Below are 17,060 nucleotides of genomic sequence, written 5' to 3' on the forward strand. Positions count from 1 at the left end.
AATGCATGGCATTTACAATTTAGTATCCATAAATAAAGCTTTATTGGAACACAGCCACATTCATTTGTTGACATATTGCCCATCGCTGCTAGTGTACTATGTAGATTTGAGTAACTGTGACAGACACAAGTCTAAAATAGTTAACATCTTTACATTAAAAAAAAAAAAAGATCCCAGTCTAGAAAAATGTTGTCTAATAGAATATAACGTAAGCACAAATGTATTTAATTTCTTTTTAGTAACCAGGTTAAAAACTATAAACAGAAATAGATAAAATTAAATAAATAATATATTTTATTTAAATCAAAATACTCTAAACATGGTATCAACATGTAATCAATATAAAAATCGTTAAGTGCAATATTTGGCATTTTTTCATACTTAAAATTTAAAATACACTGTGTATTTCACATGTACAGCTCCTTTCTCCTCAGACTATCCATTTCAATACCCATGACCACATATGGCTGGCAGCCACTGTACTGAACACTGTAGGTACACCTGACAGATCTTGTCATGTTTAGTCACATCTCCAGCCACTAAATAGCATGTCTACATTTTATTGAGTTCACATTTTCTGCTGTATTCTGCTGATTCTTTCCTTTCCTGCTGGAGGCTTGGGCCAAAGGTGATTTGCTGGGGTTTGGTGGGGCAGGGCGCTCATGGGCTTCCCTGGTGGCTCAGAGGGTAAAGAATCCGCCTGAAATGCAGGAGACCTGGGTTCAATCCCTGGGTCAGGAAGATCCCCTGGAGGAAAGCATGGCAACCCACTCCAGTATTCTTGCTTGGAGAATCCCCATGGACAGCGGAGCCTGGCGAGCTACAGTACGTAGCATCGCAAAGAGTCGGACACAACTGAGCTACTAAGCACAAAATGAGGCGCTTCTTGATGCACCTGCTGTTCACGGCACTGGTGGTAAAATCCTGAAAGTGCGCTTGTTTCTTTCTACCCACATGAAAATCCTATATTTTGAATTGAATGTAAGAAACTAGGTGCTTCCTCTCAATTACAGAACAGGAAGAAATGTCATTTCTTTTGCTCTAGAGAGGATTTTGCTGTTAATGTAGTCTATCCAATTAGTTTTCTTGGCAGCTACAGCTCACTGTTGAGTCTTATTATACCCACAGGAAAATATCACCTCTATATCTTTTTTTAAAGTGCTGCAATTACTGCCACATAAGCCCAACTTACCCTTACGAAGGGCTTCTCCTTTCCGTTCTCACTTCTGAGTTGTGATTCAGGATTACGCTCACACGGAACACTGGTAGTTGACAAGCGAGACTGTGTTCTTCAGCTACAAAAACAATGAACAAAAACAATGTCAGGACTCCCGTTTTGAAGGGGAAGAAAATAGAAATTGATCACACTGATTTCAGTTCCTATTATTTTACTATACATTTTTTTCTGAATTTTATTGTTGCTAAATATCTTGATCATTAAAAGGTAATAAAAGGGGTGTCGAAACTTGTTGCTGAAGAACTCCAGAAAAAAAAATCACACATTTACTTAGCTCAAGCACTTTTAGTTTTTGTGGACTTGTGTTCTCAGAGCTGTGAATTTCTAGTGATTTTAATTTTTGCAGTAATGTTTTAATGTAACAAAATTGTACCCAGATGTTGATTGAATTAAACATCAAGAATTATGTCATTAAAAAATTCCATTTGTATGCTTCAGATAATAACAATATAGTTCCATGTGTCTCCATGTCTGAGCATGGTGAAGACCCACTGTTCTAGGATATGTTTCATTCTTCTTTGTCAATGTTACCGTATGCTCTCTTTCCTTAATGTTTTTACATCAAACCCAGAGTGCCGAATGGATAGTGTGAAGTATGAATTCTGACTATAGAAAGTGTAATAATCAGTTCCTATTTCTTTCCCTTTCAAATCATAACACAAATGTTAACTGCTGCAGATTCTAAGAAAGAATAGTTTAAGACTGTTATAATTATGGTTGGAAAACAACAGTTATGTATTACCTCTCAACAAATATTACGTATGCTCATCTCTCTACAGTGAGGCACAGACTGTGAGGAAATTCAGTGAATATAAGGACTGACAGTAATATAACACTGGTATCTAATATTTTATGGGCTTAGTTTATGGTAATACTCTGCAAAGATTTCATATATATCTCATTAAATACAACAGATCTATGAGATTACTCTCAATATTTTTCCCATTTTACAGGTAAGGGAGCAGATTTATTGAATTTGAGTAACTTGAGAGTGCCATGGACTGCAAGGAGATCCAACCAGTCATTCTAAAGGAGATCAGTCCTGGGTGTTCTTTGGAAGGAATTATGCTAAAGCTGAAACTCCAGTACTTTGGCCACCTCATGTGAAGAGTTGACTCATTGGAAAAGACTCTGATGCTGGGACGGATTGGGGGCAGGAGTAAAAGGGGACGACAGAGGGTGAGATGGCTGGATGGCATCACCAACTCGATGGACGTGAGTTTGAGTGAACTCCGGGAGTTGGTGATGGACAGGGAGGCCTGGCATGCTGCAATTCATGGGGTCGCAAAGAGTCGGACACGACTGAGTGACTGAACTGAACTGACTGAACTTCAAGGTTAAAACTATATAAGAATAAAAACATTTTTTTTTTTTGGTTATTCATTGAACGCCGAATGACAAAAATCCCTATATTTGCTTTGATAGGCTGTCCCCTCACTTCATGTCCCATCACTTCATGGCAAATAGATGGGGAAACAGTGAAAATAGTGACAGACTATTTCGGGGGGCTCCAATATCACTACAGATGGTGACTGTAGGCATGAAATTAAAAGACGCTTACTCCTTTGAAGAAAAGTTATGAGGAACCTAGACAGCATATTAAAAAGCAGAGACATTACTTTGCCAACAAAGGTCCGTCTAGTCAAGGCTATAGTTTTTCCAGTGGTCATGTATGGATGTGAGAGTTGGACTGTGAAAAAAGCTGAGCGCCAAAGAATTGATGCTTTTGAAATGTGGTGTTGGAGAAGATGCTTGACAGTCCCTTGGGCTGCTCAGGGACCCAACCAGTTCATCCTAAAGGAGATCAGTCCTGAACATTCATTGGATGGACTGATGCTGAAGATGAAACTCCAATACTTTGGCCACCTAATGTGAAGAATTGACTCACTTGAAAAGACCCTGATGCTGGGAAAGATTGAAGGCGGGAAGAGAAGGGGACGACAGAGGATGAAATTGTTGAATGGCATCACCGACTCTATGGACATGAGTTTGGGTTAGACTCCAGGAGTTGGTGATGGACAGGGAGGCCTGGCATGCTGCAGTCCATGGGGTTGCAAAGAGTCAGACATGCCTGAGCAACTGAATTGAACTGAGTCTGTCCCCTACTAAAGTTTATTTTCTTTGAAAATTCTGCTTTCCTTCTAAACCTCTAACGAAAACACATTCTAAATAGACTGCTTATTTTCCAAAATCAGTCATGTTTTGATTTCGAAAAAAAAAAAAAAACTACAAAAATAGAATACAAATGACAACCGTGGCATTTAAGAAACTGTGTTGCTTTATAAACAGTGTGTTTCCCCTAAGGAATAGAATTATGAAAGGATGTCACACTCAGACTTGAGTAATTTATAAATAATAAATAAATTGCACCATCGATCACAAAATTACAGCCTCCCCTATTGAACTCGCTTCTTTCCAGGTTTTTCTTTTTGTGTGTGAATATGATTGTCTGCCTCCCAGTTCTGTGGACTCAGATCTCACAATCTTTTTCTTCTCTGCCCCTCACGTGGAATAATTTGTCAACCCTTTGAATTCTGAATGGACAGCATACACATCCCTTCAAAATTTTTCCTTTTCCCCTGTATCACCATAATCATTTTATAATCATTTTGTCTTTTCTGTTGCACTTCCCTCCGAATTGAGATCCTTGACCAAGCTTCCTCCTTCTGATTCTCTCCAGATATTTCTGCAAAATTCCTTTTTCTCCAGCACTGTTCTGCATAGTACTTAAATATTAATCCTGGAGTCAGGATACCAGGGTTCAAATTGTGGCTCCACCACAGACTCACTCAGATTCTAGGCCAGTCCCTAAAATGTTAGCCTTCAGTTTCTCTAACACGAGAATAACAGTATTGCCTACGTCATCAGGTTATTCTGAAGACTATATAAAATCAAATTGGCACACCCCTTAAAATGGTGCCCATAACAAAAACTATTAGCTATTATTATTTTTATATTCAGGGGGAAAGTCTTCAGTAGTTTGAAGTTTCTAAACGTAGCATTCCAGGTCCTTAATATCTGGTTCCAATCCATGTGTGCGTTTTATTTTGGTCACACCACCCAGAATTGTGGGATTTTAGTTCCCCAGCTGGAGACTGATCCTGCACGCTTGGCAGTGGAAATATTCAGTCCTAACCACTGGACTCCCAGGGAAGTCCCCAAATCCATTCTTGCAATCACATTTTCTCATGATTCCAACTCAATCCAATTCAACATCTAGTTAGCCAGAACCCATCTATACAATGGAGAGAATTAAAATGCTGGACACACTACTTATCAATGAGGCAATATTTGCACTGAGAATCTTCATAAATGAGAATTTCACCAGACCAGGCCATTAAGGTAAAGGAGAGGACGCACACAGCATTGCACACCCACACTCCACTCAGCCATGCAGGACCATGTTATATACTTGCCTGTATCCTCCGCTCCTCAAGTCTTCTTCTATGCTCTCTGCTTAGAATTCCCATTTTTCCCTCATTGTCAACACTTAAAATTCTGTTACATCTCCCAAGACTCAATTCAAAAGTTTTTTTTTTTTTCAAGGAAGGCTTGACTTCACTATTTGAAAATTATTTACATTTTTTCTTTCTCATGGCATCTTAGCCAAATTTCTCTGTGGGGCATTACATATTCTATTTTTATAGCTATTTATGCCTAGAATAAAAGTTCCTTGAAAATTAGGAGCTGTGTACAATTTATTTTTTGCTTCTTACAACACTCAATCTTTAATAAATATCCAGAAGATAGTTGTGCAATTAAGTGAATGTTGTTTTAAAGCCAGAAGAACTCAGGATAGAACTGATTTGCTCAAGTCACTGATCCTGGTTATAAGTTCCCTAAGGAGAGAAATTATGTTAGCCTTGTTCATCACCATATTCCTGATGTAATATGTCATGAATATTTCTGAATCAGTATCAGCTTATACCAGTGGCAATAATATTCACCAAAATCCAGTTGTCACAAGGTCATGATTCACTCTTTTAAATTATCAATTTCTATTATATTTGAAATCTAAGAATTATACACTCTTCTCACCATTCTGTGTTAATGTCTCTGCTATCTGATTATTATAGCCAAACATATTCATTCATTTGATGTTATAAGGTGGTTATGGATTAACATTTCTATATAGTATGTCTATTCTTTTATGGCTGAAAACATAATGAAAGTGCATTTGTGTTTAAACATATCCTTTTTCATTTAAAGTTTATGGAAATTCTAGACTTGCACAGTGGATTCTTTTAAAAACATGTCCAAAAAAAAAAGAAAGTTTAGGCAGTGGGGACCAGAGGATTGTCATTTAAATGAGTGAGGTCTGCGAAGAAGGTCAGAGTGTGAGATTACAGATTTTGCTCAACATTATATTTGGCTAAAAAACAAAAACACCAAAAACACAAATCTCAGCAGGTTTGTTTAATTGAATGATGTTTTCAAATCCACTTTCATTAGCTAGAGTGCTGCAGGACCCAGCAGTTCAGGAAGGAAATCTGTTTCTAGTAGCTTATAGAGATAATGATAAACCATCTTAAAGTCTGGATTTATTAAAAATGACTCAAATACATTATAGGGCAACGGTAACTTGGTAATGCTTGGTTTACCAACCAGTGGAATGGAATTACAAATGTATTAACATTTATACAAAAGAAAGCAAGTAGCAGTGAGTCTATATTGTTTTCGACACAGTTAAACAAACTGTTATTTCACTTTGTGTGGCTAATAAAATAAGACCTATAAAATAGAAGAAACATTCCCTTTTGGAACTTAAACAATGTGAAAAATCTAGTATTAATGAAGTGGAAATCTTCTTTCTTTATGCACATGAGTGCTATATTCATTAAAATACACACACACAGAGGAAGAAGAAGCTACTTTTTCTTACAATAGATAGCCATCACATTGATTATTTTTATGACTTAGGTTTGATCAAGCAGAACATACAGAGTTAGAAAGCAAAATATAACCCCAAGGAAGAGGGGACAACTATGGAGTGTACCTATGAAATCTAATTATATACATGCATATTAATCTCCGTCATTAATTTCCCTGAAGTGTGAAGTTAACAAACCTAGACAATGTGTTAAAAAGCAGAAACGCCACTTTGCTGACAAAGGTCCTTATAGTAAAAGCTATGTTTTTGCAGTAGTCATGTACAGATGTGAGAGTTCGACCAAAAAGAAGGCTGAGCACTGAAGAATTGATGCTTTTGAATTGTTCTGGAGAAGACTCTTGAGAATCCCTTGAACTGCAAGGAGATCAAGCCAGTCAATCCTGAAGGAAATCGACCCTGAATATTTATTGGAAGGACTGATGCTGAAGCTCCAACACTTTGGTCACCTGATGGGAAGAGCCAGATCATTAGAAAAGACTCTGATGCTGGGCAAGATCAAAGGCAAAGGAGAAGGCGGTGGCGAGACTGATGCGGTTAGATAACATCATGGACACAATGGGCATGAATTTGCACAAACTCCAGAACACGGTGGAGGACAGAGGAGACTGGTGTAATGCAGTCCGTGGGGCCACAGAAAGTCAGACATGACTTAGTGACTGGCCAACAACAGCGTTACTTTCAAGCCATTCCTTGATTTTGTTCCTGAAGATTTCAGACTCCTGGTCTTTCCATCCATGTGCATATATTTACTCATACACTCAAAAATATTTACTGAGGAGATCTGAATAAGATGTGTAAGCTCGCTGCCCCATGCAGTTTATGGTTTAATCATGGAAGAGCATGTTAAACAAATAAAAAAGGGCTGAGTCCCTTTGCTGTCCAAATGAAAATATCACTACATTGTTAATATAAAGTAAATACATAATAAAATAGTAATATAAAATAAAATGCAAAAAAAAAGCACAGGATGCTCTAAGCAAAACCAGCTTCATAGGTATAGGGTCTGAGGAATCTCATGAGAGTCCATGCTGAGAAAAGCTGCTGCTGCTGCTGCTGCTACTGCTGCTAAGTCGCTTCAGTCGTGTCCGACTCTGTGCGACCCTATAGACGGCAGCCCACCAGGCTTCCCCGTCCCTGGGATTCTCCAGGCAAGAACACTGGAGTGGGTTGCCATTTCCTTCTCCAACGCATGAAAGGGAGAAGTGAAAGTGAAGTCGCTCAGTCGTGTCGGACTCTTAGCGACTCCTTGGACTGCAGCCCACCAGGATCCTCCATCCATGGGATTTTCCAGGCAAGAAAAGCTGCAGACTTGGTTTAATGCTCTCCCATTGCTGTCTGGAAATTTTTTGATAATTTTAAGTTTGAAATTGTGTGTTACAATTAAGTCCAGTGGTAGAAGGGAATATGCAGGTGACCAGAGGAGACACTGCAACAAAAATGTCTACCATCCTTCTTCTGCCCCCATTTATATGTAGCACAGAATCTTGGTGAAAACTAGTATATGTGGTGGTTCAGTGCTACTTAAAAGAATATAAGTATCTTACATCTAAGAGTGAGTAAGCAGGCATACTGACAGCACCCAGAGGCAACCCTTTCTATCAAGCACCTACTTTGAATGCAGAAAGGGGCTAATAACATTGAAAGAAATATGAACAGCCCAGAAAGTCTATCATATCTTTTCTTATTCATGTTACTTTCCTGTATTAGCCAACCACTTATGCTGGATAGGGTGACACTGAAGCAAAGGGGAAAGGGTAACCCACAGTTCCTTTTCTTGTCTGCCCTTTTTATCCATCAGTAAGCTGAAAGTAGAGAACCTTGATAGAATATGTGCACGTCAAGAAATGAAATGAAAGTGAAAGTGAAGTTGCACAGCGGTGCCTGAATCTTTGTGACCCCATAGACTGTAGCCTGCCAGGCTTCTCTGTCCATGGGATTTTCCAGGCAAGAATACTGAAGTGGGTTGCCTTTTCCTTCTCCAGTCAGTTCAGTTCAGTCACTCAGCTGTGTCCGACTCTTTGCAACCCTATGGACTGCAGCACTCCAGGCCTCCCTATCCATCACCAACTCCTGGAGTTTACCCAAACTCACGTCCATTGAGTCAGTGATGCCATCCAGCCATTCATCCTCTGTCATCCCCTTCTCTCGCCTTCAGTCTTTCCCAGCATCAGGGTCTTTTCAAATGAGTCAGCTCTTTGCAGCAGGTGGCCAAAGTATTGGAGTTTTAGCTTCAACATCAGTCCTTCCAATGAATATTCAGGACTGATTTCCTTTAGGATGGACTGGTTGGATCTCCTTGCTGGCCAAGGGACTCTCAAGAGTCTTCTCCAACACCACAGTTCAAAGCATCAATTCTTTGGCACTCAGCTTTCTTTATAGTCCAACTCTCACATCCATACATGACTACTGGAAAAACCATAACTTTGACTAGACAGACCTTTGTTGGCAAATTAATGTCTTTGCTTTTTAATATGCTGTCTAGGTTGGTCATAGCTTTTCTTCCAAGGAGCAAGAGTCTTTTAATTTCATGGCTGTAGTCACCATCTGCAGTGATTTTGGAGCCCAGAAAAATAAAGCATCTGACTGTTTCCACTGTTTCTCCATCTATTTGGCCATAAAAACACCTAAATTGGTTCTGTGCAACATTTCTTTTGTTCTGATAAGAAGGAAATACATACATGCATGCATGTACAAAATAGGAATTGTGCAATTTTTTTTGCATACACGTTAAACTCATATTTGCTATTAGAATTGGCTTTGAACACTATCATGATAAATGTCAAAATACAATCATTTAAAATGTTATACTATATTTTAATAATGCATTAAATGAAAGCTGGTAGTTACAAATTTTAACTTTTCTTTACTGAGAGCATCAAATAACAAATAAAGAGCATCCTGACAAATTAAGTAAGAAGGAAGAAGAAGAGAGAAGCTTTATAATCTAATGCAATAGTTTTGCTTTTTGAACAAGGGTTCCACATATTCATTTTGGGCTGGACCCTGCAAGTTACGTCAGTGGACCTGTTGTAAGAGTATGTGGACAAGATCTGATTAAGCCTGGGAAGGTAGGGGATGACGTCTTGCCAGGTGATAATTAAATTGAGAGTAAAGATGAGCAAGAGTGAAGCAAGTACAAACGACTGTAGGAAGCCTGAGAGGGCAGTTGGGGGCAGCGGGCGGGGGGGGGGGGTGGTTAGATGTTCCAGGCAGAGGGTCGGGTCCAAAGACACTAACGGAAGAAGAAAGGAGACGTGTTTGTGGAGCAGAAATAAAGTTAATGTGGTTGGAACTGAAGTAGGTGAGGGATTGCTGTGGGCAAAGCTTCTACCATGCTGCAGTTCTTTGTAAGAAGGAAAACAATAGGGTTGAAATCAGGGCAGCTGGAAAACCCAGGCTTGATTAGGAAAAAAGGTATAACTATGTGCATAACTATATTATGATTTGATCCCCAGTTATAACTATGTGCCTGGCGTTTTGCCAAGTAAATTACTGTTACTTTTTGGTTCTCTCAACAACCAAGCAAAGTGGGATTTACTGGTTTCATTATTAAGATAAGGAAATATGAGGCTCAGATGGATGGAGGCATTTGTCCTTGGTCATCTAGCTGGTGAGTGACACCCATAGATGAAAGAGTCTCTCTAAATACAAACTAGAATGGAAGCTCCAGGAGGGAAGGAATTTTGCCTGTCTTTGTGTTTTCTATTTTCTTAGCATATACACACTACCCGGCACATACTAAGCTCTCAATATTTGTTAAATGAATGAATGAATGACTGGGGTAAGTCTTATTTGGGAAATTCACTGTGTCTTCATGATTTCAAATGGGTTTTAGAGTATTTGAATGGAATTTTTGTAAATTTTGAGAATCAGTAATTTTGTAAATTTTGAGAATCAGTTTCTTTTCAAATAAACTATAAAAATAAAAAGGGAAAGCAGCAAGTTTAGCTGAAAGTGAAAAGAGAGAAAGGTAGAGTACAGACTTAGTCTTTATTAACTGTATGACCTTCAATTGAAGTCACTCCCTTCAATTCTTATCTTATTTTTTTTCCCAATGAATTAGAACAGGTTGTGTGAGAACTTCTTTCTGGTTCTCACATATTATGATTTGATCCTGTGAATTGTCTAGCAATGATACAATTCAAAGCATAAGGTTTCTCTTTCCTACAAAGAGGAAACACAAAATAAGATCATACAATTCTGAGGCAAAAAATTCCTCAAACAATCTCACTCCATTCATTCATTCATGTATTCATTCATTCATTCTTTTAGCAAGCCTTTCTGAGAGGTATACCATAACACATGCCCACAAAAAGCCTTCTGCTGAAAAGCTGAAATGAACAAATGATCTCCATTTCTGGAAGCAGGAAGACCTTGAATCGGTAGAGCCTGGCTTAGAGTTTATCTGCAACTCAAAGATGGGAAAAACCAAATCAATTTCCATTTTGAATGGTGACTCAGGGATCAAGCAGAGCCAATGCTGCAGTAATGCGGAATAAAATGACAGCACTCTTCGGAATAAATCCTGACATGTGACTCATTTCACTACTTCCCTTACTTTGACTTTCCTTTGGTGAAAGAGCAAAGGCAGACAGTCATAAAACCTCCAACACAGAGCAAGATCTGTGCCTCCCACTCCTAAAAACCAGTCCCATCAACAGAGAAGCAAGTACCTGATTAAGAGGAGCTGGGCAGGAAGCATAGTACTCACACAGGGTCCAAGAGGCTTGGCAGGAAGCATAGTGCTCACACAGGGTCCAAGAGGCGCAGCTCACTGAGACAAGACAGATACAATGTTCCCACATTGAGATGTGACTTTCCTAGTAGCACAAGAGGCATTTCTTACAGGAAGTGAGCATGACAAAGGGATGAAGAAGGTACCACTGGGCTCAGATGTTTAGGGAACTTCCGTTGTTTCTCATGTTTGGGGAGGATGAACCAGTGAAGAAGGCAAGTTTACTTAATTGCTTATGAAAAGCAGACAACATCAGAAGGAGACAGTCAACACTAGCTAACACCTGGAGCAATGTAGCAACTATTATGAAAAGATCTACTTTGAAATTCAAGGATTGAATGAGTTAATTATAGCTAACAAGCAATCACAGTCTTTCAAGGCAAGGGGGCTGTAGAATGTGCCTCCCTGACCTCTAAATTCAGAGAGCCTGATGGAAGGGACCCAGCTTTGGGGCTCTGAAATCAACCGCCACATTTGTACCCCAGCTGTGTTTTCACTCAAGCTGCTTCCAACCAAGGGTGGAGCATGGTGGCTTCACTCTGTAAGACATGGAGCCCCTCTAACAGCTGACTCTGTTCTGAGGAGGCATCTGTCCTTTGATAGCCTTATTGAATCTTTCTTGGTCTGCACAATGGCTCAGTGGTTAAAGAATTTGCTTGCAATGCAGGAGACACAGGAGACGTGAGTTCGATTCCTGGGTCAGGAAGATCCCCTGGAGGAGGAAATGGCAACTCAGTATTCTTGCCTGAAGAATCCCATGGACAGAAGAATCTGGTGGGCTATAGTCCATGGGGTCGCAAAGAGTTGGACATAACTGAGCAACTAAGCACAGTGATCCAGGAAGCTTCCACCCAACTTCTGTTCACTTGGAATTCAAAGTACATCCTGGTCCAGTGGTTCCCCAGCCTTCCTACTAACTCCATCCTCATTTTCTTTGAAAAACTTTAATTTTTAGAAAATCTGCTCTTTGTGTCTGTTTCTTGGGAGACCTAGACTAACACAAACATACACGTAGAGAAGAAACCTGCTGAGTGAATCACTCTTGGTCTCAATCTGGTGAATGATTCACTGAGAAATACACAAGCTCTGCACTTAATGAAGTGAAAGGAACATGAACAAGTTGAAATGCACTGAGTACTAATCATGTGTTGGGTGCTGAACTAACTGCTTCTCATGCCTTATGTCACTTACTTCTTTCAACAACCCCATGGAGTAGTTTATCTATAGATGAAACTGTAGCTGGCCAGCTCATGAGTGTTGGAGCCAGAATTTCAAGCCAGGTCTTCATTTTCCTTTATTGGTTCAAAGCAATGTATTGCTGCAAAGTACTTTACCTTAAAGTCTATGCCTTTAATTATCTTATACTACATCCATTACCATCAGTATCCTTGATATCATTTTATAAGGTAAGAAAACAATAACACGCTTATAGAAGAAAAATATTGCATTCATCATCACTAAGACTACCATCATCATCACCATCATTATCATCACCATCACCTTCATCATCAATCATAATCTAAAAGAAACTTATAGTTATTGATCATATACATATGATCTATTCTTTAGTTCTTATGATTACCCAGTGAATTAGGCAAACATTAGAAATAAAGCTCAGATGTACCATCTCAACCTGAGCCCAGCATTTTTTCACTGAATCATGCCACCTCCTTCTCTATGCTACACCTTTGCCCAAGGTGAATTAAAGATGTTGGAGATTTAATCCTTTGCTTATACATCTGTTTTTAACTGCCAGAAGGACACTTGGGATCTTGGTTTAATAGCTGGACTCAGTAGGGCAGATATGATGTCCTTATTTTAGAAACAGCTTTCTCTCTAGGACCAGGGGATTGAGCAATTTGGGTGGTATTATAGGAAACCTTTTGCCTCTGGGTCAAAGTCACTGGGCTCCAGACCAAGTCAGTAATGATCAAATGCCAGTCTGTCTGACAGCTGTCTGGTGGCCTCTGTGATAGGGCCTCCAGCCAGTCACTTGTGGGCAACCTTCCATGCCACATCCAGTGCCTGCTGCCATTTCTAATGGCAGGCACAGCAGAAAGGTTGGCAGTTCAAATAGGCACAGAGACCCTGGTATCCATTATTCGAGACCAACACTTAAATTCTAATTTAATAACAGTTCCCAAACCAGTAGCAATTTCTCTCCCAAAGAAGGCTCTTTCTCTGGGCCATCTGCCCCACTCATCAGCCCACCACTTTCTCTTTTCAAATAGTGAGATGAAAATTTACCTTTGAATTAAGCACAAGGTCAGATAAAATAAGTCACTGTGAACAGTCATTATATTTTCTGTCACTGGACCAATTAAGATTTCCAGCTGTCATTTTCTGATGTTGCAGCGCCATAAAAAACGACACTGAGATGCATTGATCTGTGTCAAAGCTGCTTCTGAGGGAAAATGGGACCCAAAATAATGATAATTGTCATAGGATGTCACACCATTAAATGAAACATAAAAAGCAAAACACTGTGGGGAATCTGCAAAGTCATCCTCCTTGTCGAGGTGAGACCACGTTACACCAAGCCGAGCCCGCTGTTTCAGTGACTATTCTTGCTCTAAGGTGGATACCCTCCGTGGTCTCTAATAAAACAGATTCTGCCCTGTTCATGCTAATTTGATTTCAACTGAAGTTTCAAACTCATAATCATTTGAATAAGAGAATCTTGCTGGAATCTCAAGATTATGTAAAGTAGGTCATCTACTTCTTATACTTTCAAATAGTTCAGCCCATTAGATCCCCTTTACCAAAAATTGCAAACTCTAATATTTGCTTCAGTTCAGTTCAGTTGCTCAGTTGTGTCCAATTCTCTGTGACCCCATAGACTGCAGAATGCCAGGATTCCCTGTCCATCACCAACTCCTGGGACTTGCTCAAATTCATGTCCTTTGAGCTGGTGATGCCTTCCAACCATCTCATCCTCTGTCATCCCCTCCCTTCTCCTCCTGCCTTCAATCTTTACCAGCATCAGGGTCTTTTCAAATGAGTCATTTCTTCACATCAGGTAGCCAAAGTATCAGAGTTTCACCTTCAGCATCAATCCTTCCAATGAATATTCAGGCTTGATTTCATTTAGAATGGACTGATTGGATCTCTTCGTAGTCCAAGGGACTCTCGAGTCTTCTCCAACACCACAGATCAAAAGCATCAATTCTTCAGCACTCAGCTTTCTTTATAGTCCAACTGTCACATCCATACATACTGGAAAAACCATACCTTTGACTAGATGGACGTTTGTTGGCAAAGTAATGTCTATTCTTTTTAATATGCTGTCTAGGTTGGCCATAGATTTTCTTCCAAAGTACAAGTGTCTTTTAATTTCATGGCTGCAATCACCATCTACAGTAATTTTGGAGCCCCCCAAAATAAAGTCTCTCACTGTTTCCATTGTTTCCCCATTGTATGCCATGAAGAGACGGGACTGCATGCCATGATCTTCGTTTTGTGAATGTTGAGTTTTAAGCCAACTTTTTCACTCTCCTCTGTCACTCTCATCAACAGGCTCTTTAGTTCCCCTTCACTTTCTGCCATAGGGGAGGTGTCATCTGCTTATCTGTGGTTATTGATATTTCTCCCGGCAATATTGATTCCAGCTTGTACTTCATTCAGTCCAGCGTTTCACATGATGTACTCTGCATATAAGTTAAATAAGCAGGGTGACAATATGTAGCCTTGACGTACTTCTTTCCTGATTTGGAAACCGTTCTCTTTTTCCATGTCCAGTTCTAACTGTTGCTTCTTGACCTGCATACATATTTCTTAGGAGGCAGGTCAGGTGGTCTGGTATTCCCATCTCTTTCAGAATTTTCCACACTTTGTTGTGATCCACACAGTCAAAGGCTTTGGCATAGTCAATAAAGCAGAGAAAGATGTTTTTTGGAAATCTCTTGCTCTTTCTATGATCCAGCAGATGGTGTCAATTTGTTCCCTGGTTCCTCTGCCTTTTCAAAATCTAGCTTGAACATCTGGAAGTTCACGGTGCATGTACTGTTGAAGCCTAGCTAGGAGGATTTTGAGCATTACTTTGCTAGCATATGAGATGAGTGCAACTGTGCAGTAGTTTGAGCATTTTTTTGCATTGCCTTTCTTCGGGATTGAAATGAAAATGGATCATTGTCCCACCCTGTGGCCACTGTTGAGCTTTCCAGATTTGCTGGCATTTTGAGTGCATCACTTTAATAGCATCATCTTTTAGGATCTGAAATAGCTCAACTGGAATTCCATCACCTCCACTAGCTTTGTTCATAGTGATGCTTCCTAAGGCCCACCTGACTTTACATTGCAGGATGTCTGGCTCTAGGTGAGTGATCACACCATCGTGGTTATCTGGGTCCTGAAGATCTTTTTTTATAGTTCTTCTGTGTATTCTTGCCACCTGTTAATATCTCCTGCTTCTGTTTCCATTCCATTTCTGTCCTTTATTGTGCCCATCTTTGCATGAAATCTTCCCTTGGTATTTTCTTGAAGAGATCTCTAGTCTTTCCCATTCTGTTGTTTTCCTGTACTTCTTTGCTTTGATCATTGATGTTTGTATGACTGGAACCTAAAATTCTTTTTGTCCTCCAAACATTGAGAGGTGTGTGTGTGTGTGTGTGTGTGTGTGTGTGTGTGTGTTTCATTAATGGAGTTCTAGCTTTAAAAAGTACAGCATTTACTGAAAATGAAATGGGGAATAAGAAAAAGAATTGAAAGTGCATATAAGAATCACCATCAGAAGAAGAATTTGCAATCAAGGATCACTAAAATGAAATAATGAAGTTCTGTCCCTATTTTGTGGTACTGGAAGCTGTTTTTAATGTAAAGGTATAATTGTAAATATTCTAAAAGCCATTGAAATATGTATTCAAAACATGAATTTGATGGTATGTAACATATATCAATAAAATTATTGAAAAAACAAAAAGAAGAAATGAAACATTGCAAGGACACAGAGGAGAAAGGTGCTTCTTGCCCCTTCAGATGATTGACTGGGCGAAAACAGAGCTTAATGAGCAAAGGGATTTTGTTAAGATGTTACTAAATTTACCACAAGATGAAAGAATGGGAGACGACCTTATAATAACATCATTATTTAAATATTTATTTCTTAGAGGAATCTATTATTTTACATTTCCCTAAGTCTGGAACAAAAGTGTAAATTTTTGAAATAACTTTAAACACAAAGAAACATACTTTTGCCCAGACACTTTATCAAATTATTCACCTGTTTTCTTGTTAGAAGGGACAGGGATGCCATGGGATATTTTCCTCCTTCACTAGTGCTTGCAATTTGGCCGTTCCATAAAATAATCATCTGGATAAGAGAATCTTGTTAGAAGCTCAAAATCTATGCAAAGTAGGCCATCTATTTATGCTTTCAAGAAAAGTTCAGTTGATTAAATTCAAAACAAACTCAGTTATTTAAATTTTCCAAAAATTCAAACTTTATCCAATCTTTGCATGCCCAGGAACTAAAATTCTTTTTGTCTATTAGTCTTGAGGGGCATGGAGAGACAGTCCTGAATATAGTAGATTTTCCTCTTGGAAATGGTAAAATATGAACCAGTAGTGAGCTAGAACTACTTCACAAGCTCACCAGATTCAATGATCAGACTTTTAAGAATTTTGTGTCATTGACCACTGCCATTATTAAACATAAAATAATATAAATTACAGTTCAGAAAATTATATTAGAAACAAAAGTAATATATATTCAAAACATCATTTCTTAAAGATCTTCATACTTTGTACTATCATCCATGTCTACTGTAATATATGGCAGGAATACTATATAATTATGTGCTATGAAATCTCTCAGTTCTGCGTTCAGTGACATCACCTTGGTAACTTTATTTTATTGTCTGATTCGTCATTTATTAATGTTAGTAAAATATTAACTAACATTTTTGTTAGAACTACACTCACGTGCATTGAACAAATTGGCTATAAATACAAGAGTTCAAAAACTGGGTTAAAACTCAAACATTAAAAAAACTAAAATCATGGCATCCGGTCCCATCACTTCATGACAAATAGAAGGGGAAAAAGTGGAAGCAGTGACAGATTTCATTTTCTTGGGCTCCAAAATTACTGCTAATGGTAACTGCAGCCATGAAATTAAAAGATGCTTGCTCCTTGCAAGGAAACCTATGACAAACCTAGACAGCATATCAAAATGCAAAGATATTACTTTGCTGACAAGG

The 17,060-nt window shown here is 38.9% G+C and overlaps 1 protein-coding gene across 2 annotated transcripts in view; it reads right to left on the bottom strand.

The window, feature by feature from the left end:
• Nucleotides 1–17,060, bottom strand: part of LRRC4C (leucine rich repeat containing 4C) — a 1,431,417-nt gene that overhangs the window by 321,090 nt on the left and 1,093,267 nt on the right. For both annotated transcript variants that reach the window (XM_061381179.1, XM_061381176.1), the window contains exon 5: nt 1,193–1,295. The gene's annotated coding sequence lies outside the window, so the exon portion shown is untranslated. The remainder of the gene's footprint in view (nt 1–1,192; nt 1,296–17,060) is intronic.

Source organism: Bos javanicus, chromosome 15, assembly GCF_032452875.1.
Source record: "Bos javanicus breed banteng chromosome 15, ARS-OSU_banteng_1.0, whole genome shotgun sequence".
In the NCBI taxonomy this organism is placed as follows: domain Eukaryota; kingdom Metazoa; phylum Chordata; class Mammalia; order Artiodactyla; family Bovidae; genus Bos; species Bos javanicus.